Source organism: Pyrus communis, chromosome 5, assembly GCF_963583255.1.
Source record: "Pyrus communis chromosome 5, drPyrComm1.1, whole genome shotgun sequence".
Taxonomy (NCBI): Eukaryota; Viridiplantae; Streptophyta; class Magnoliopsida; order Rosales; family Rosaceae; genus Pyrus; species Pyrus communis.
Genome location: NC_084807.1, coordinates 5,133,537 through 5,153,196, shown reverse-complemented (window position 1 = coordinate 5,153,196; position 19,660 = coordinate 5,133,537). Strand labels below are relative to the sequence as shown.

At 35.4% G+C, this 19,660-nt stretch overlaps 1 long non-coding RNA gene and 1 pseudogene across 3 annotated transcripts; one reads left to right on the top strand and one right to left on the bottom strand.

The window, feature by feature from the left end:
• The first annotated feature begins 809 nt into the window (after positions 1-809).
• LOC137734676 (disease resistance protein RUN1-like) lies at positions 810-5,827 on the top strand (annotated as a pseudogene).
• Positions 5,828-6,000: 173 nt separating this feature from the next.
• Positions 6,001-10,408, bottom strand: LOC137734678 (uncharacterized). Of its 3 annotated transcripts, none has more exons than XR_011068578.1 (9): positions 10,244-10,408; positions 10,063-10,135; positions 9,733-9,833; positions 8,822-8,946; positions 7,827-7,926; positions 6,967-7,069; positions 6,765-6,860; positions 6,571-6,603; positions 6,001-6,288 (listed from the first exon to the last, which is right to left on the bottom strand). It is a non-coding gene; the product is annotated as an uncharacterized lncRNA (long non-coding RNA). The 3 variants fall into 3 exon arrangements; XR_011068577.1 differs by having other exon boundaries at positions 6,001-6,270; positions 10,244-10,407; XR_011068576.1 differs by having other exon boundaries at positions 6,001-6,603; positions 10,244-10,391.
• Positions 10,409-19,660: the final 9,252 nt, after the last annotated feature.

The window sequence follows — 19,660 nt, the reverse complement described above, 5'->3', positions numbered from 1 at the left end:
TTTTTTTTTTTTTTACTGTTGAATTTCATCAAATTAGGTCTTAACCGTTGAATTTAATGAATTTATAAATATAAAACTAAATAAAATACACATATATAATGGCCCAGCCCCACTAATCCTGGGCTAAATCTGGCATTTTTTTAGTTTTTAGCATTTAGTCTACACATTTAGCATGAATTAGGTTGGGTTTGCGAGGAGTAAAACCTAAAAAATAGCATTTAGCCCAGGTTGGATTTGGTTTTAGTGGCCGGCAAAAGAATTCAAAGGAATCTTCATTGAATTTATGTTTTATGTTTTTGCCTTAAACGATACGTAACATGCTTGGTTGTGTAGGACATGGACTAAATCCAATTAGCTTCCATATACCTGCCGGCTGCCGTACACAAGAAACAAAAAACTTGGTATTTAAAGGGTTGATGGACCATAATCCGTGTTATAAATCGTAAATTACTAGTTGGTGGGTTGACGATTGGTAGAAATGGCTCCAACATTTCAAGGACAAGAAATCAGTATAGAATAGCTATCAAACCGTGTTGTATTTTATCACAAAAAAACCGAATGCAATTAAAAGTGTATTTTATCGCAAAAAAAGCAAGCAACCATCAATATAAATTGTAATTTATAAAATCACATATAAAACAAGAAGTACTCTTTATTTTTTCTTTTCATCTCTACCACCAGTGGCCGACCATGACTTAAAGAAACGCTTTTTCGGTCAATGCTTGTGGCCATTCCTGGAAGTGGATAGGAATGACTCTATTAAATATTTCCCTTGCACAGAGACATTTGCAATGCACCTAGCAAAGACTGTTTGTCCATCGACCCGCATCAATGGCTCTTGTGAGAACATCTCAAGGAACTTCCTCTGATTCCAACACTTTTTGGGGTTATCGCTACGACGTGTTCTTGAGCTTCAGAGGCGAAGACACTCGCAAGACTTTTACCGACCACCTCTACACAGCCTTGAACAACGCAGGATTTCTCACGTTTCGAGACGACAATGAACTTGAAGGAGGAGAAGCTATAAAACCAGGACTGCAGAAAGCGATCCAGCTGTCACGAACTTCTGTTGTCGTGTTTTCGAAAGATTACGCCTCATCCAAATGGTGCCTCGATGAGCTTGTGGTGATCCTTGAACACAAGAGGACTTCAACTGATCATGTAGTTTTACCAGTCTTCTACGATGTCGATCCGTCCCACTTGAGGAAGCAGACGGGAAGTATTGAAAAAGCATTTGCTGAACACAAGAGAACTCAGTCGTCGAAAAAGGTGAAGGGATGGAGAGAGGCACTTGCAGAGGTTGCAAATCTAGCAGGCATGGTCTTAGCTGATGGGTAACTTTCATTTTCTCCGTTTCTCTTCTCTTTCTTCTGTCAATTTGATAATATGATTTGTAGGTACTAGACTTAGCATCCGTCTCGTATTTTTTATGTTCGTATCGTTTTCTTGACATACTTGTTATTTTAATCGGGTGTCATGTGTTGACACCGATTAAAGTAAACAGCTAATTTGACCCAATCTTGAATCATACAATATTATCAAGTAATATCACCTGATCCGACCCACTCCCCATTACAAAGTATATATTTAAATCATTATTTATTCATCCAATACTTCGGTGAGGATTTGGATCCTCTTCTGAGCCAATGGAGAGGATCTTCCTGACCAACTATCGTGGGCCGTTGGATGAAAATCTCACGGCTACAAACAGAGAGTTCCTTTAAAGTTATAATAATTATAGCCGTTGAATTTTCATCCAATGATTCATGATGGTTGGTCAAGAAGATCCTCTTCATTGGCTCAAGAAAGGATCCAAATCCCTTTGGTGAGACATGATGTCACATCCCAACATTTACAACCTTCTGCTGAAGCTCGCATTAATTCCAATTTAACTCATGTTATACTTACAAAAGTACTTGATTAGAACTCCAATAACTATATTACACTGCATAAACTTGCCTTTTTTTCTTAACATACGATAATGTGAAACTTCAAAAATATTTAACACTCACATCATGTAGAAAAATTTACAAACCAAAAGAAACAAATTTAGCAAAACTAACATATCAAACACTAGAGAGAGAACATTTACCAATTTCCAGTTGAAGAAAAATAACTAGTCACATTAAGATGGTTTATTGCACATGACATGTTTGATTTATCTTTCATTTTGTTTGCAAATTCTTAGGTACGAGTCAAGGTTTATTGAAAAAATTGTTAATGTGATTGAAGATAAGTTAAGTCGCATGCCATTGAGTGTTGAACCAAAATTGATTGGAATCCATTCTCGAGTCAAGGGCATCAATTTATGGTTACAAGACAGATCAACTGATGTTGGTATACTTGTTGTTTATGGGATGCCTGGAATGGGGAAGACAACAATTGCAAAACATGTTTACAATTCAAACTTTAGAAGCTTTGAAAGAAGTAGTTTCATTGAAAATATCAATAAAACAGCAGATCAACCAAATGGCTTAGTTCAAATACAAATGCAACTTCTTTATGATCTTTCGAACAGCAAAGAAGTGAAAATACATGGTGTTGGTGAGGGACTAAATAAGATTGAAAGAGTCATAAGCTCTAGAAGAGTTCTTCTTGTTCTTGATGATGTGGACCATATGGACCAATTAGATGCAGTACTAAAGATGAAAGATCGGTTTTATCCGGGAAGTAACCAGGCGTGCAAGGTTGCTAAAGGCACATCAAGTTACAAAGGTGCACGAAGTTGGAACTTTGTATTACGATGAGTCATTAGAGCTTTTCAATTGGCATGCTTTTCGCCAAGACCATCCCCTTAGAGGTTACATGGAATATTCAAAAAAGGTTGTACACTATTGCGACGGACTTCCATTAGCTCTAAAAGTTTTGGGTTCTTCTTTATCAGGGGAAAGTATAGATGTATGGGAAAGTACATTGGAGAAGCTAAAAGTTATCCCTAATGGTGAAATCATGAATAAACTAAGAATAAGCTATGACAGTTTACAAGATGACCATGATCGGAAATTATTCCTCCACATTGCTTGTTTCCTAATAGGAATGAACAAAAGCCACATTGTTAGAATACTCGATGGATGTGATTTCTATACAATTGTTGGCATTCAAAATCTCATTGATAGATGCTTGGTGACAATTGATGGATGCAACAAAGTGCAAATGCATGACATGATCCGTGACATAGGAAGAGAAATTGTTCGCCACGAATCAGAAGAGCCTAGAAAACGTAGTAGATTATGGCGCTATAAGGATTCTTTTGAAGTACTAAGGGAAAAGAATGTAAGAAACATGCATTTTATGTCTATATATGTATTTCTTCTTGTGAAAATTATCCATATTAATGTTTCCATTTTTTCCTTTAGGGTACAAAAAAAATCCAAGGTCTTGTCCTGAATATGCGTATGCATCCTGCAAACAGTCCAATAAACACAAATGAGACAATCTTGGAAACCAATGCATTTCAAAGGATGAGCAAATTACAACTACTACATCTTAGTCATGTACAACTAGATGGATGTTATGCAGATTTGCCTACAGGATTAAGATGGTTGTGTTGGCTTCAATTTCCTTTGGATTCTATACCTATTGAGTTTCCTTTGGGGTGTCTAATTGTTCTTGAAATGCAATACAGTAGCTTGAGACAAGTTTGGAAAGGAACAAAAGTATGTAGCACGCATTTCAATTCAGTTTTTTTTTTCTTTTTTTGACCAATTGCATTTGTTAAAATTAACTCCTACACTTTTTTTTTCTTTGTTTTTATTTGTTTCCAGTTTCTTCCTTCGTTGAAGATCCTTGACGTCAGCCATTCCCATGGCCTTAGTGAAATCATTGACTTCTCACTTTGCCCCAAACTAGAGGAATTGATTCTTGTGGATTGCACCAGCCTGATTGATGTTCATGAATCCATTGGAAACCTGGAGAGACTCATGTACTTGAATATGAAGGATTGCAAGAATCTTAGGATGCTTCCGAAGAACATGTGCATGCTTAAATCACTTGAAACACTCATTTTATCTGGTTGCTCAAATCTTGATGAGTTTCCAGTGGAGATGATGAAGGAGATGGAGTCTTTAGAGGTTCTTGCAACAGATGGAATTCCATTAAGGCCAGAAAGAAGTTCAACTATCTTGAGTTCTTTTCCATGCTCTTTAGTAAAGTTAAGTCTGAAGGGGTGCAATCTTTCTGATCATGTCTTTCCTACGGATTTAAGTAATCTATCCTACTTGCGAAGCCTACATTTAGATAAGAATCCAATTTGCAGTCTGCCAGTTTTCATCAAAGGTTTGAGAAGGCTCGATCGTCTATCTTTCCAGGATTGTAATAGGCTCGAATCGCTTGTGGGGTTGCCGAAAGTACACCAAATGACAAATATAGCCGGATGCATATCATTAAGAAAAATAAAATATCTTCCCACTGAGCAACGGTCAATGTACATGGTGGGTAACAACTACAATCTAGTTGAGTGGGAGCATACATACAAGATAGAGCCTATTGATAGAGTTGATGTGGAAATAATCAAACTTTTGGGCTTGTGCAACTTGGAATCCATGCCAGTTGTTCGAATGTGTCATCCATTCGCAAACAGGGATCAAGAAAAGGTCCGGCCAGTCCAGGTGCGCCTCTCTTTCTCTCTCTCATAAGTCTTAAATATATAATGGGAAAGAAATGACTGAGTAATGTTGTGATGATTATGGCAAATACATAGGGACTGTATCAATATGGTATATTCAACACATTTTTTGCTGGGAATGAGGTTCCAGGGCGGTTCAGTTATAAAAGTACCAAGTCCTCCATATCTTTTATGGTCCCTTGACTACTTGCCAGTCACAGAATTCGAGGCTTGAACATCTTTGCTACCTATGCAAAGAATTGTGATCGTTTTCATCCAATACTACTGACTAAAGTGAGTAACAAGAGCAAGGGTCTGAAGCGGATCTATCGCCCATATTTCTATGGAATTCCAGGAGAGGGAGAAGATATGATATGGTTGAGCCATTGGAAGATGGACAACAAAACAATATTACAATGTGGAGATCAAGTGGTGGTTTCTGTACTGGCTGAGCCAGATGAGTTGTTTCGGATAAAGGAGTTTGGTGTCGAGCTTGTGCAAGAACACCAGAATAATATAATGATAAGTACCCAACACAACACCAAATCAGATCCTAATTATCCATTTGTCATCGGTGGAGATTTGTCCATGTGGGAGCATATACCAGGAATATACTTCCTTGGTTACAGTAAAGATGTTGAAATCACTATGAAATTTCGGTGGGCAGTTTTAAATCGCCTCATCGTGGACAGTGATGAAGAAGACACTGGTATGCTATGTCGTTGTATTGCAATGAATTATACTCCATCCAAACACTTCCAAGTTCGTCTCTATTCAATTCAAAAACATAAATTTTATGTTATTTGTATGTTTTTCAGACAAAGAAGAAGGGCAAGAGGAGGAACCTGATTACACAATTGGAAGGACGAGGTATGCCAGTAGCAATTGCGGCCTCAGAGGCTGGAAGGTGCTCCTCACAGCTTCCGGCTTACTTTTCACGCTTGCCCTAGTAGTTCGGTCCTCCATCTCCCAGAAAAAGAAGCGACAGTAGTCCACAAGCGATCCATGAGTTTGTAATTTTACTTGATACAGACATCTTTGGATTCTCTCCTTGTTTTCAAGATGTTTTCTGCCTTCAAAACTTCGGGTTCACAGCTAAGCACTTAACCGCGGAAGTTCAAAAATGTTCAACATCATCAGATATTGCATAGCTCAAATGTGTTCAACATCATCAAATACTGAAATACATCCAGCATTAGCGATGCTATTTCGGCACCGTGGAAAGCAAAAACATCCTATTTGCTTATAAATGTCAAAGTTACAGATCTTAATTGTCATTTGTGTAAATAAGTATAACAGATACAAGATTGAATAATATATCAAACAAATAAACAGCAGACAATTGCATCGCTACGGAGCTGGTTTCTGCTTCTTCAACCTGAATTATTAGGGTCAGGAAGCATTAGGAGGAACATCTGTCTCTGAGGCAGATAATCAAATAGTGCAAAATTAGAATAAAAAAACAATAGAGGTTCAGGATTGATGAGATTCCAAGCCCACTACAAGCTGCTGAGACAATGCAGTGTCATTGACTTCAATAGACGCAGATACAGATTGTTTGAATGAAACTTCCCTCATGATGCAGATACAGACGAGTCCAAATTGTTTGAAAATCATTAAAGTTAATGGCGCATGAAGAGTACTGAAACACTCACAGCCCTCGCACACTGGTTGCATGATTTATTCTTATAGCAATAAAAGGCACAAATTTGTCAAGTCACATCAGGGCCATCCAAAAAGAAAATTGAAGCAAACACCACAAACAACCCAAAATTTGCTCAAACGCCATATCAAATTAATTATAAACAGCATCCATCCCAAACAATGAATTTGTACCTCATTTGGGAGTTAAAATAGCACATGGGAAAATTGTAAATTCCATGGGACATTTAATTCTAATGAATGTATAAATGGGTCCTCAGATTAGTATAGAATTATACTTGACCACAATTATATGCAATCAGTACCTTTCCCTTTGCAGTGTTCTCCCCCACAGGAACCTGCACATCAATAACTCGTGTTTAAATTACTAAATGTTAAAAACCAATCTTGTTATGATGTTAAAAATATGAAGCACAAATGTATCTGAGCATGCGCGTGAGACCTTGGGAACTCTGAAATTTTCATTTTTTCAATTTAGATTTAAGAGTTAATGTCTTACAGTGCCAAATACAGCAACTGCTAATTTCCACATCTGCATCTGCCCAACCATTCTTCTTGGGTCTTTTATATAAGAAGCAACTTGTTCACTAATATTCTGCAATTGGAAAAAGAAAAATGAATTCCTAGTGATATCTGGCAAAGCATGGCACAAGTTAGTCATAGGGAAAGGCATGTTTACAAGTTCAATTATAGAACCAGACCTGATTAAAAGCATGTGGCTCGCTTTTAATATCAGCAGCGCCTGTGGTCACCTCCGTCTTCCTCTTCCATTTGTCTATCAATTTGTTTCTGAAAGTAGGTATTCTACAAGATACAACGTGATAGGCCTTAGTTAGACCAAGTAACCCACATGGAAATGCACATACTAATGAAAAGTTGAACATAGTAGAATAAATTCCTAAAATTCATGCAAGAAAAGTTATCGGAGCATGAAAGAATTTATACAGAACTACCCAAGAGTATACTTAAAGTAAACATACGGCGACATAGATTTTTACAAGTATAATGTACAAATGAATTTCATGGTTCTCTGCCGGCCCCTTTAGATAACAAACTAATTTAATTTAGTACCTAATGGAATTTAAAGGTCAGAAAGCTATCGTCTAGTATATTTCATATTGAACAGTTGAGACAAACTTAATAACATAATAGCCTGATGTATTAACTGATAAGAACTAAGTATTGAAATATAACAAAAGTTATACACTAAGGTATTGAAATACAGCAATAATAGTAAGGTACTTGAATCCACCATTTACAAGAATTTTAAACAATACAACAACAACAAAGCCTTTTCCCACTAAGTGGGGTCGGCTATATGAATCCTGAAACGCCATTGCGCTCGGTCATGTGTCACTTCTTCCAACAAGAAGTTTAAACAATAAAACAACAAAATTCCAAAGTTCTTCTTGCTACTCCAAATGGATCGGCGAAGTATGGCATGAACAATAATGTTAAACAATATTTCAGTTTTATAGATAGGCTTCAATATAACGAGAGCATATCTAGATGGTAGAATATGATTCTTCTTTTCAGAATATCCAAATTATGATCTGAGTACCTCGACAGCAACTAAGAAATCCGTGACCAATCCTCATCACCATCACCATCACCATCAATGTTCTTAGATGACTGTGACTTCTTAGATTGTCCAGATTTACCTACAGAACAGGATATGTATTAGGAGAAGCAATACATGAACATATGCAGTATGAAGTTAATGAAAACGCAAACAGTACACACTAGGACAGCCAATTAGACCATGGTAGCCCAAAAGCCTTTTTTTTTTGCTTAATCAGGCTAAGGCTTATATGAGATCAAGCGGGAAAGATTTGTGCTGACATCCTTGGCAGATTTCAAATCTGGCTTCATCTTCGCTATCCTCAGATCAGAAAACAAGACTCAACTGATTTACCTTCTAGAGTGGTTATTTAATTGATGTTTCCTTGAAAGCTGTAATCAAAATCACAAAGTGTCTACGTTTTATTGATCTACTCTGAACTTCCCACCTAATACGCGTAAACCATCACATATTTGGATTGGCTTGTTTTCAATAACCTAATCATTAAAATTCTAAATAAGAAAAACTTCCAACTATTTCTAAAAAAGAACATTTCAGACTCCAGTTAATTTAGGCAGGACTGAGGAGATAAAGATGAGTATTTTCTTCCTTGACCAACCAAATAATGGAAGAGAAGGAATTTCTCCCCTTCTTTTTCCCCTCCTTGCAGACTACACAAGCCATTCAGAAAGGAAGAAATCTCATTCGTGCATTGTCAACTCAATAGCAATCCACTTATTTAATTCCTCTTGTAGCCATATCTTCTAACCCAACCCAACCCAAATTATATGCAGCTTATTTAACAATGCAATCAATTTCCAAGAATAAGGTCCAAATATGTGACCCTTAATCCTGGATGTCTATATTTCTATCGAATGGAACAATTTGCAATAACACTATGTTTGCTAGTACTTAACATAAATACTTACACCAACAACAACAACAACAAAAGATTGGCACAAAAAGCATAGGTCCATAAAACACGTAGTACTTACCACATGCAATGAATGACACCCTCAGAAGCTGATGCTTCTAGGTTATCATATACGTAACTGCAAACTTGGTTTCTTCAAGGAGAGTGAAGCGAAGCCCATCCTCGAAAGAGGGACGAGCGGAATGGCTTCAGTATCGGTAAAGAAAGAAAGAAAAGGTAAGAAAAATACCTCATCCGAAACATATAGGCAATAGTTATACTAAAATAACAATTAATTGAAACCATTGAAGGGGAAAAAAAAAAGCAAAGGTGGATAAAAACTTAGAATTCAACAAAGATTGTGTTCCCAACCTAAATACATTATAAACTTAACAATTAAACTGCAAAATTAACAACAATTAAACAAATTAACAAACAGAAAACCCACAAAAAAAAAAGGGATGAATCCCCAAAATGAGAGAAAATGAAACAAATAAGGGAGTAAACAGAGGGATGAATACCCCAAAACCTGACCTAACGTACTAAAAAATTCAAAAATCTAAGCTAACAGTAAAGAATCCAATTTAAAAAATGAACTTATCTTTGGAAATCCAGGCAAGCAGCACAAGATCCGGCACACACCACCCTCAGTTGCCTCTGTTCATGACCCCTACCCCTCTCCCTGAAATCCTGACGACCCATATGGTTTTCTCTGACCATCCTCACTCTCCCACTTGTGAAATCCATCTGCAGAAACAGCGCTGAGACCCCTACCCCTACCCCTCGCTCTCTTTCCATCTCTCTCTATCTCTCTCTCTCTCTCTCTCTCTCTCTCTCTCTCTCTCTCTCTCTCTCTCTATACAAATCTATACAAAACCACCTTCTAGCAAAACAAAGTTCATTATCTACATAGATTTCAAATTTCAATTCAATAGATTACATAAAATACTCCAAACCAAAATCGGATAGCATTCATAAGGTAAAACTACTTACTTCATGAGAATGTCATAGTTCTCGGGATCCAAAGAAGAAAACATTGCATCCACATCTTTAATAGCCATGATAGCTCTATCCACGATTATCCAATTTGCAGACTGCAAAACTCAAAAAATAAAAAAAATCTCATCACTTTCTTTTCATTCCACACCAAACAGGACACTTAAGATCATAATTAAACAAGGGAACAATTCCGATTGGTACCCAAGAAAACCACTGGAAAAACAATAAGAAAAGAAAGTTCTAAACTTGCAATTCAATTTTCTATTCCATCGATTGATTTTCTCGGCAACCAAACAGAAGATTAGCAAAAGAGAAAAGACAAACCTTGCAGCGCTCGTCTTTGGTGTTAAGAGGCGAGCCTTCAAGAGCAGTTTTTAGAGCTTCAACTGTCTTGTACCTATATGAAAAACGGATCAAACAGTTAAGGTTTTTGGGGAATTACCAAATCATTAAGGGGTTTTACAGAAAATTGAATGTACAAAGGGGAAAGGATTTGGAGTGATACAGTTTGAATAAGCTCTCGATCTTTCAAGATTTTGTTCGATTCTGTTGATTATGGCCATCCCTCTCTCCCTCTCCCTCTCCCTTTCTCTTATTTGTTTCACTATTTAGCTATTCAATTTATTTTTTTTTTAATCTCCAATAACATAGTTTATTTTAACAAATTTAAATATTTTATTATAAACAATTCAAATTCAACCCACCCTAAGGCGCTTGCTCTTCCTACAAAAGACAACTCCATGCATATTAAGTCGTGATCTTCTGAAGTATCTTGGGAGATGGCAGACTTTGTTCGATCAAATACGGAGAAGAAGGCGTGCACACTGAGGATTCTTATCTTGAACCCTTCGCACCATGCTCGTGAGTCGTGACAATCATCCGGCTTCGTTTAAGCTTCTTGCTTTTTCTAGACGAGTCTTATCTCTCTTTATGTTCTTCTTGCTAAAGGTTCCACTTTTGAGTTTTATTATTTTCTTAATATTTAGCTGATAAATAGTTGCTCTGTAAATCATTTTTCTATAATATAAACTCTTTTATAGAATATGTTGGAGATGTGTCTTTTATTTATACAAATAAATAAAAATTAAAAAAAAAAAAAAAGCTTAAAAAACATATGGGAAAAATTCTTCGTAGATGTGTATCTTCAAATTTGTATGTTCGTGACTCATCTAGTTTGCATTGCTATTTTGCTAGGTGCTCAGTAAGCTCTGTGTTGCACCAAATTGCTTTTGTTTCAATCAAGACGCTGCCGTTTATATTGTTCCACCAAATTGCTTTTGTTTTGTTCTTCGGTCAAATGGCCTCCAAGCGCCAACAGATAAGAATCATAAGATCACCACTCCACAAAATCCCGTAAATCAAAGCAAAACACAAGGTCAATATCGTCATTCCAACCAAACGGTGATAATTAATAGCTCAAATGTACTAGGTACTTCTGAGTCTTATATGCCTACAATATATCCCGTTTCGTCGAATTTCGACGGCGGGTGTGAACACCCATGTGGGTATGGTGAGAAAAGAGAGGGTGAGAATTGGAATTCTGGGTATTTTGTGGGTAACCCTGTTGCTGCCGTGGCTCAATCTTGTCATGAAAGCAATGTTTTTTTATGCCCAATGCAAACCCAGATCAATGGTTGATAATCAGCCTTTAGGATTGCCGGTTCGGAGTTTGAAACCGAGGGTGAAAAACCGGGACAGTTTTGAGTTTGTTGCTAGGAGTGAATTCGGTTTAGGTTCTAAGGGCTATTTTAATAGCTCTGAATTTGGGTGCTATAAATTTAGAACAGAAGTTCAATGAAGCTGCTGCATCACCATCCCCGGTTCATTGGCGTCCGCGTTCTGCAAGGATGGAAAGGGGGAAAAGATTTTATATAAGTGAGTTTTAATGGAATTTTTTCACAGATCAAAATTTTCAATGAAAAACACATTAATGATTTTTAATGAAAATTTTGAAAAAGCTTATGTTTTATGAAGAAACGATTGCTGGTGTCAACTTTAACTTAATTGTGATACTATCACTCCACGTAAACTTTAACTTGTTTACAATATTGTCATCGTCTTTTGTTATTGTAATTAAAGAAAATTCATTGTATGTTTTTGGATTAAGATTTGAGGTTCTTTTCATTAGTTTTTCTTTATGCAAATGGTATTAAAAGAAGAGCAAAAATGGAAAAGGAAAAGAGTTGTTCCAACCGTATACATCTTTGTATGTCACTCCCTACACTATAAATAAGAATTAGGACCAAAGTCGTCCTTTTGCAAATTGATGCTTAAAACTAGAATGAATGAGGATTTCGTAACGTAATACTTTAATATAATTCTTTTCACCAAACGAGCGAAATTAGAAAACTTTCTGATCCAATTTACCAATCATCTCCATGTCAATATGAATTTGAGAGTCTAGATTTCTTTTTCTTTTCTTTTACTGACATTTCAACACATATTTATGTAGTCTTTTAGTATCAACCCCCATACATTTTTACATGTCCTCTCCTTGTACTTGAGCCGGTTTGAGATAGTATTTTATTCTTTTAATATTGACAAAAAAAATGTGAAATTAAAATTGAAGATCTCTCCCAAAATTGAAAAGATAAGTGTTAATAGACCAAAAGCTAATTCTTTTGATAAAGAGATTCTTAACGTGAAGCTCAAACATTTAACTGAGAAAAATGTTTAAAAACTCTACTTGTACAGCTAATAAGCACTCGTTTATGTTAAAAGTACGTGTGATGCGGTCTTTTGAACATTACTTTCAATAGAACTATATATAAAATGAAAAACTGCATAATGACCATGTGGGTCATGTCATGATTATCAACATTTAGAGATGGATGATTTAATTTATCTAACATGTTTTACGAGTTGATTATTAAGGATTAGAGAGTTAGTTAACCTCCCTATATTTGATTAATTAAGTAGCATTGCATTTACTTTGGACAAAAAATAAATAAATAAAAAGAAGGGGCGTTTTGATATTGGCGCCTCGTTTTAATCTTTTTTTTTAGACTAAACATACACTTCTTTTGAAAATTTGATCAAACATTTTCCTAAAATTTTGGTAATTAATTTCACTTTTTCACATAAGTTTATTTTGTTTAGAATTTTAGTTTTTCACGACTTTTCCTAGACATTTCTTTTTTTTCTTTCTTTTCCTCTTATCCCTATATTTATGCATTTATTGTCCATCTCTATGCATTTTTGTTATTGTTTGTTATAATTTTACTTTTTTTTTTGTGAATATAGTAGAATATTTATAAATAAAAAAATTGTCAGATTTTATTATTTAGAAGAACCAACACATAATAAAGATTTGTTTGATTATATAGCTACATCTAGTTACCTATAATATGGACACATTTAGTTTTATAGTGGATTTGATTTTTTGTATTTCTCGATACATTTGGAATGTATATGACATCCCACATCGCCCAGGGGAGTGATCCTTATATGTATATTCTCATCCCTACCTAGCACGAGGCCTTTTGGGAGCTCACTGGCTTCGGGTTTCATGGGAACTCCGAAGTTAAGCGAGAAGGAGGTTAGAGCAATCCCATGATGGGTGACCCACTGGGAAGTTGCTCGTGAGTTCCCAAAAACAAAACCGTGAGGGAATGGTAAGCCCAAAGCGGACAATATCGTGTTACGGTGGTGGAGCGGGCCCGAGAAGTGATCCGCCCCGGGCCGGGATCGACAATTTGGTATCAGAGCCTAACCCTGGTCGTGTGTGTCCCGACGAGGACGTCAGGCCCCTAAGGGGGGTGGATTGTGACATCCCATATCGCCCAGGGGAGTGATCCTTATATGTATATTCTCATCCCTACCTAGCACGAGACCTTTTGGGAGCTTACTGGCTTCGGGTTCCATGGGAACTCCGAAGTTAAGCGAGAAGGAGGCTAGAGCAATCCCATGATGGGTGACCCACTGGGAAGTTGCTCGTGAGTTCCCAAAAACAAAACCGTGAGGTAATGGTAAGCCCAAAGCAGACAATATCATGTTACGGTGGTGGAGCGGGCCCGGGAAGTGATCCGCCCCGGGCCAGGATGTGACAATGTAAATAGACCAAAAGAGTTATTAGATAGAGATATTTGGCTCTGTGGTACATTTGTGATTTTTTGTTCATTTGGTAATTTGGAATTTAAACATACCAAAAGGGTTACCTGACAATGGGCACATTTGGTTTTATGGTACATTTGGTTTATCTGTACATTTGAAATTTAAACGTACCAAAAGGGTTACATAACAATGAGTACATTTGGTTTTATGGTACATTTGAATTTTTGATACATTTGGTTTCTCGGTACATTTGAAATCTAAACGCACCAAAAGTCAATACTTTTGTTCTCAAATGTACCATAAGTTTCAAGTATATTTTTTTATATATCTATGCGTGAAAAAATATGTATTGAAGACTTTTTATTGAGACATTTTTAATAGAAAGAGATTTTTTTTTTTTTTAAATACTGATAATAAGGTACTGAGGAATTAGTTAATTAATTTTTTATTTTATTTTATTAAAAAATGTCATTTAATGTGTAGAAGGGGATTGACGAAATTAAATTCCTATATTATAGGTAATTAGTTGCTAAGTTACCTTGTACCTCTATATAAATGCATTTAAATTAATGACATGGAAATTAAATAAATAGAAACTTATTGAGGTGGCAATTGATCAAAACACCTTAATCAAATCTTTAAAAAGGATGAATGTTTAATCTAACAACTATAAAAAAGATGTAGGGACTCAAAACTGACCAAACTGACTCAAAACAGCGCAAAACAAACAAATTGACTCAAAACAGGAACTAAAGGGTGATTTGGACGAAAATTGAAGTAAATTGACACGAAATACTAAAGTGGGGTTTGTTTGGACGAATTTTAAACTAAAACTAAGTAGGTTGCAGAAAACAAACTAATTGATACTAAATTGGGGTGAATGAAAGGGGTGAAAGGCTAGCTTGAGGGTCCTTCACCACACATGACACATATGCAACACATATCGATCTCCAATTACTATTCCTATAAACCATAAATGACAATGTCCCAAGTTAACTGTGAACTACACAAATCAACCATCAGATTTTCCTAAATTCATTGAATTAGACTCAGCAACGCAACCAAATTATTCTTATCAAATTCGCTATATGACAATTGGACGATTACACGTGCGGCAGCTAACATGCACGTGGGGAAGCATAATAATAGCCGACCAAGACCCTCATTTGCTAATCATAGTGCTTAAAAATTTCATGACCGACTTGGTTTTACGAGAGACCTATCAAAGTATCTGTAATGTAAAGACTCAATCTTAGACAATATTTTTATATTTGGATCTTAAAAGGTGATGTATTTGGATCTTAAAAACTCAAATTCTAGAACTCGTTTTGAGTTTTAAAAATTGAATCCTTGCACTGGAAATTCATATTTGAATTTTAACAATTTGGTTGTGTATTGGAGATGATTGGATTCAAATCTCATTATTCTTGGTTGAGTAACAATTTTCTTAGTTGGCATGGGCTCCACTTTCAACTCAAATCACATACTGAAACTCAAATTGGGTCTTCATTCCACCAGAGACATAAATATGAGTTTGGAGAACCCTTAGACTCGTATTTAGACTCAAATATAAGATTTGAGTCCAAATTTTCTAATACATTGGAAATGCTTAGTGTGCTCGAAATATAAGGCGGTCAAGATTGAATTGAGAAATGAATGAGACATAAACAATCAAGATTGAATTGAGAAAATACTATTTTTATTTACTTTCCCATCTAATGGACATAAAGTCGGATTACCCAGTAATTCTAATTATTGAAGACTTACCTATATCAAACTACCTAGTAATTCAAACTAATGAATATTTACCCATAAAATGAGACATATTAATCTTGCCGTCCTCCGTCCTTGGAGTACTTGTAAAAATTTCTAGGGTAGTGCTATCACACACCTATTTTTACTTTTCACACACCCCTCTCAATTTTCGGACATCGGATATAATGAATTGAAAAAGAACAATGGCAAAAAATTATTATGTGTAAGATGTAAAAATTGATGTGTGAACATATTCCAATTTCTAATGATTTAACTCTTTGATTTGAACCATGAGATAAGCCCTTGGTCTTCTTCAAGGTAATGGAATGACGCGTGAGGATCGTGACAAGATAGAAAACGAAGAAACGAGAGAGTATCAAATGATTGAGAGAAGTGCGTGTGAGGTTAGGATAACGATCTTTTATATTGACAAATCTTTCCAAGCAACCACCCATAAATTTGAGGGGAAGTGACCTATAAATTCTTGACCATCATGTCACCAAGCAATCAAAATTCGTTATTTTAAATGGAGTTGCACAGATAATTCAGGTGATTGTAGAGAGATGTCTCAAAATAATCTGAAAGATTTAAGAATACTCATGTGGTGGAATTAATTTTTTCAGTTCAAGTTGAGACAATTGTGATGTTGAAGGTTGGTAATGGACAAACGGGAAAAGGAGGAGAGGCTGATGGGCACGTCGACGACTCAATGCACAATAAAGAGAAAGATCGGTTGTGTTCAATTCCAATCAATTTTTGTTAAAATTGAGAGATTGGGTAGCAAAGCGTAGTGAAAAAATTGTCTACTAGTATGTGGGTCTAGTTGATGAGTTTTGTAAGTCTTTCTATACTCATTTCTCTTAATGTTTGTTTTGGCTTAAGAGTCTGAAGATTTTCTCAGTGATGAGTTTTACCCCGTTAAATCCTACATCATGTGTACACTTGTTATTTGTCTTTTTAATTGCAAATGTGTAGGATAAACTTCCACTTATTTTCTTGTAGTGAACTCTATATTAGACATTCATCAACATATAGAGTCCACGACAGAGGACTTTGCAACTATATTATTCAGTGCATTGTTTAATTTGTAAAGCTCTCATTTATCCTATAATAAAATATAATCTGTACAAGACATTAAAAAAATGAAAGTGTCTTTCAACATTTTGGATGTCATGTATGGCCATATCCTTTATTTCCACCATCCTTATCAACCGGATGGGGAGATATGTCTTTTATCTTACAAACCCATAATGTGGCAATCGTCTATTGGAAGGGTAAAGTATGTTTTGAAATCGTGGTAAATATTGATTGAGTAATGACGCCTCTAATAGTAAAATTTGGTTATCTGAAAGAATCTCTTATAAAATAAAGTAACAAATAATCAACAAAAATAACAGTACACAAAGTTGGACCTTTCCCAACGTTGAAATGAAATATTAAAGTAGACCAAGTTGCTTTTATTCATCTACTTTTTTTTTTTTTTTGAACAAACGATATTATTTACACAGTTGCACTAAGGAAAGGGAATGGGCTAACAATAATATGGTTCAAATTCACATTTAGCGAGAATCAAACTTAAGACCTCTCACTTACAAGTGAAGATGAATACTATTATACTGTAGTATTAAATGACATTATTCATCCACTTTTAAATAATGAATAATCAAGAAAAACATTGCACGGGGTCCCTCTCTCATCATTGGAATTGTATCCTCTCCTGAGCTTGGGCTCAGGAACCTCCTAACCAACACACAAAGGTCGTTGGATTTAGATCCAACAACTATAATTATTATAACTTTTAAAAGGTCCCATGTTTGTAGTCTTTGGATCAAAATTCAACAACCCTTGTGTGTTGGTCAGGAGGCTCACTCAGGAGAGGATCCAATTCCCTTGTCACTTACCACTAGTGGCCATCACTTCCCTGAGCAAAAGACATCTTTCCAATTGCTTGACCAAAACAAGCATTGCCTTGGTTGTCTGTCCATCAATAACAGGTCCACATCTCAACCCAAATATAATGACGTCAAAGGAGAGGGGAAAATGAGAAGGAAACTCCGGAGGGTAGAGAGAAGGAAAAGAAGAAAAGGAGAAAAGGAAAAGGGAAAAGTAGAAAAGGAAGGAGGAAAATGAGAGGAAATTTCGGAGAATAGAGAAAAGGAGAAGGGAAAAGAAGAAAAGGAAGGAGGAAAATGAGAGGAAATTTTGGAGAATAGAGAAAGCCAGAAAAGAAGGGAAAAGAAGAAAAGCAGAAAAGAAGGGAAAAGGGGAAGGAAGCTTAGGAGAGTAGAGGAAGAGAGGGAAAAGCATAAAAACAAAAAATAAAAAATAAAAATCGTCTTCATCATTATGTCTACTAACGGAAATGAGCAAAATGCTCCCAACTTCCTCTGTTTCTTACATTGTAAATTGTATTTCGTATAATGAGAAATCAATATTCTTATCCTGTGAACGTAGACACAACTTGCCAAATCTCGTAACCATATTATAAATCTATAACTACATAACAATTCAATCAACCATTTTAAGTTCAACCATACATGTACCTAGATTCAAAATTTTCTAAACTTTCCTTATGAAACTACCTGAACATTAAAAGTGCCACATTATTATACGGTTCTATCAAGTTTTAATTTTTGTCTAATTTTCTCATCATCTTTAGGACAATCAATCTTGTAGTTGAATATATAAACCTTCGAGATGATGATATTGGAAACACTAGTTAATGGGTTGATTGGTAGAAATGGTTCCAACAATTCAAGGACGAAAAGTAAATATGGAGCAACGATCAAAATGTGTTGTATTTTATCACAAAAAATCTTTGTGCAACTAAAAGTGCATTTTATCACAAAAAGGTGAGCAACGATCAAAATAATCGTGATTTAGAAAATCACATGTAACACAAGAAGTAAAATTTTCTTTTTCCTTTCATCTCTACAACTAGTGGCCGACCATGCCTTAAAGAAACACTTTTTGGGTCAGTGCATTGGAACGACCCATTTTATAATTGTTTGTTAATTTTCCTGGAAGTAGATAAGAATGACCTAATTAAATATCTACCCTGCACACAGACATTTGCATTGCACCTAACAAAGACCAGGTTTTTTGTTTGTCCACCGAACCTCATCAATGGCTCTTGTGAGAACAACTCAAGGAACATCCTCTAATTCCAACACTCGTCTTAAAGTAATGAATTTAGATTAATTTTTTTTCTTCTTAAAGTAATTTTTTTAAAAGAAAAAATTATGTAAATTATCATAATTAACATTTTAACTTAAAAATATTTAGATTCTGACAAATATTAAAAAATCGCAAACCGACACCATGAAACTCGTTAAACATTATGAAAAAAAATATAAAACACATAAAAGATTTTTTTTTTGTTTTAATTACTTTAGTCGTTAGATTTAAATTTGGACCGTTAATTTTTTTTTTTTTACTGTTGAATTTCATCAAATTAGATCTTAACCGTTGAATTTAATGAATTGATAAATATAAAACTAAATAAAATACACATATATAATGACCCAGCCCCACTAATTCTGGGCTAAATCTGCCCTTTTTTTTAGTTTTTAGCATTTAGTCTACACATTTAGCATGAATTAGGTTAGGTTTGGAAGGAGTAAAACCTAAAAAATAGCATTTAGCCCAAGTTGGATTTGGTTTTAGTGGCCGGCAAAAGAATTCAAAGGAATCTTCATTGAATTTATGTTTTATGTTTTTGCCTTAAACGATACGTAACATGCTTGGTTGTGTAGGACATGGACTAAATCCAATTAGCTTCCATATACCTGCCGGCTGCCGTACACAAGAAACAAAAAACTTGGTATTTAAAGGGTTGATGGACCATAATCCGTGTTATAAATCGTAAATTACTAGTTGGTGGGTTGACGATTGGTAGAAATGGCTCCAACATTTCAAGGACCAGAAATCAGTATAGAACAACTATCAAAGCGTGTTGTATTTTATCACAAAAAAACCGAATGCAATTAAAAGTGTATTTTATCGCAAAAAAAGCAAGCAACCATCAATATAAATTGTAATTTATAAAATCACATATAAAACAAGAAGTACTCTTTATTTTTTCTTTTCATCTCTACCACTAGTGGCCGACCAT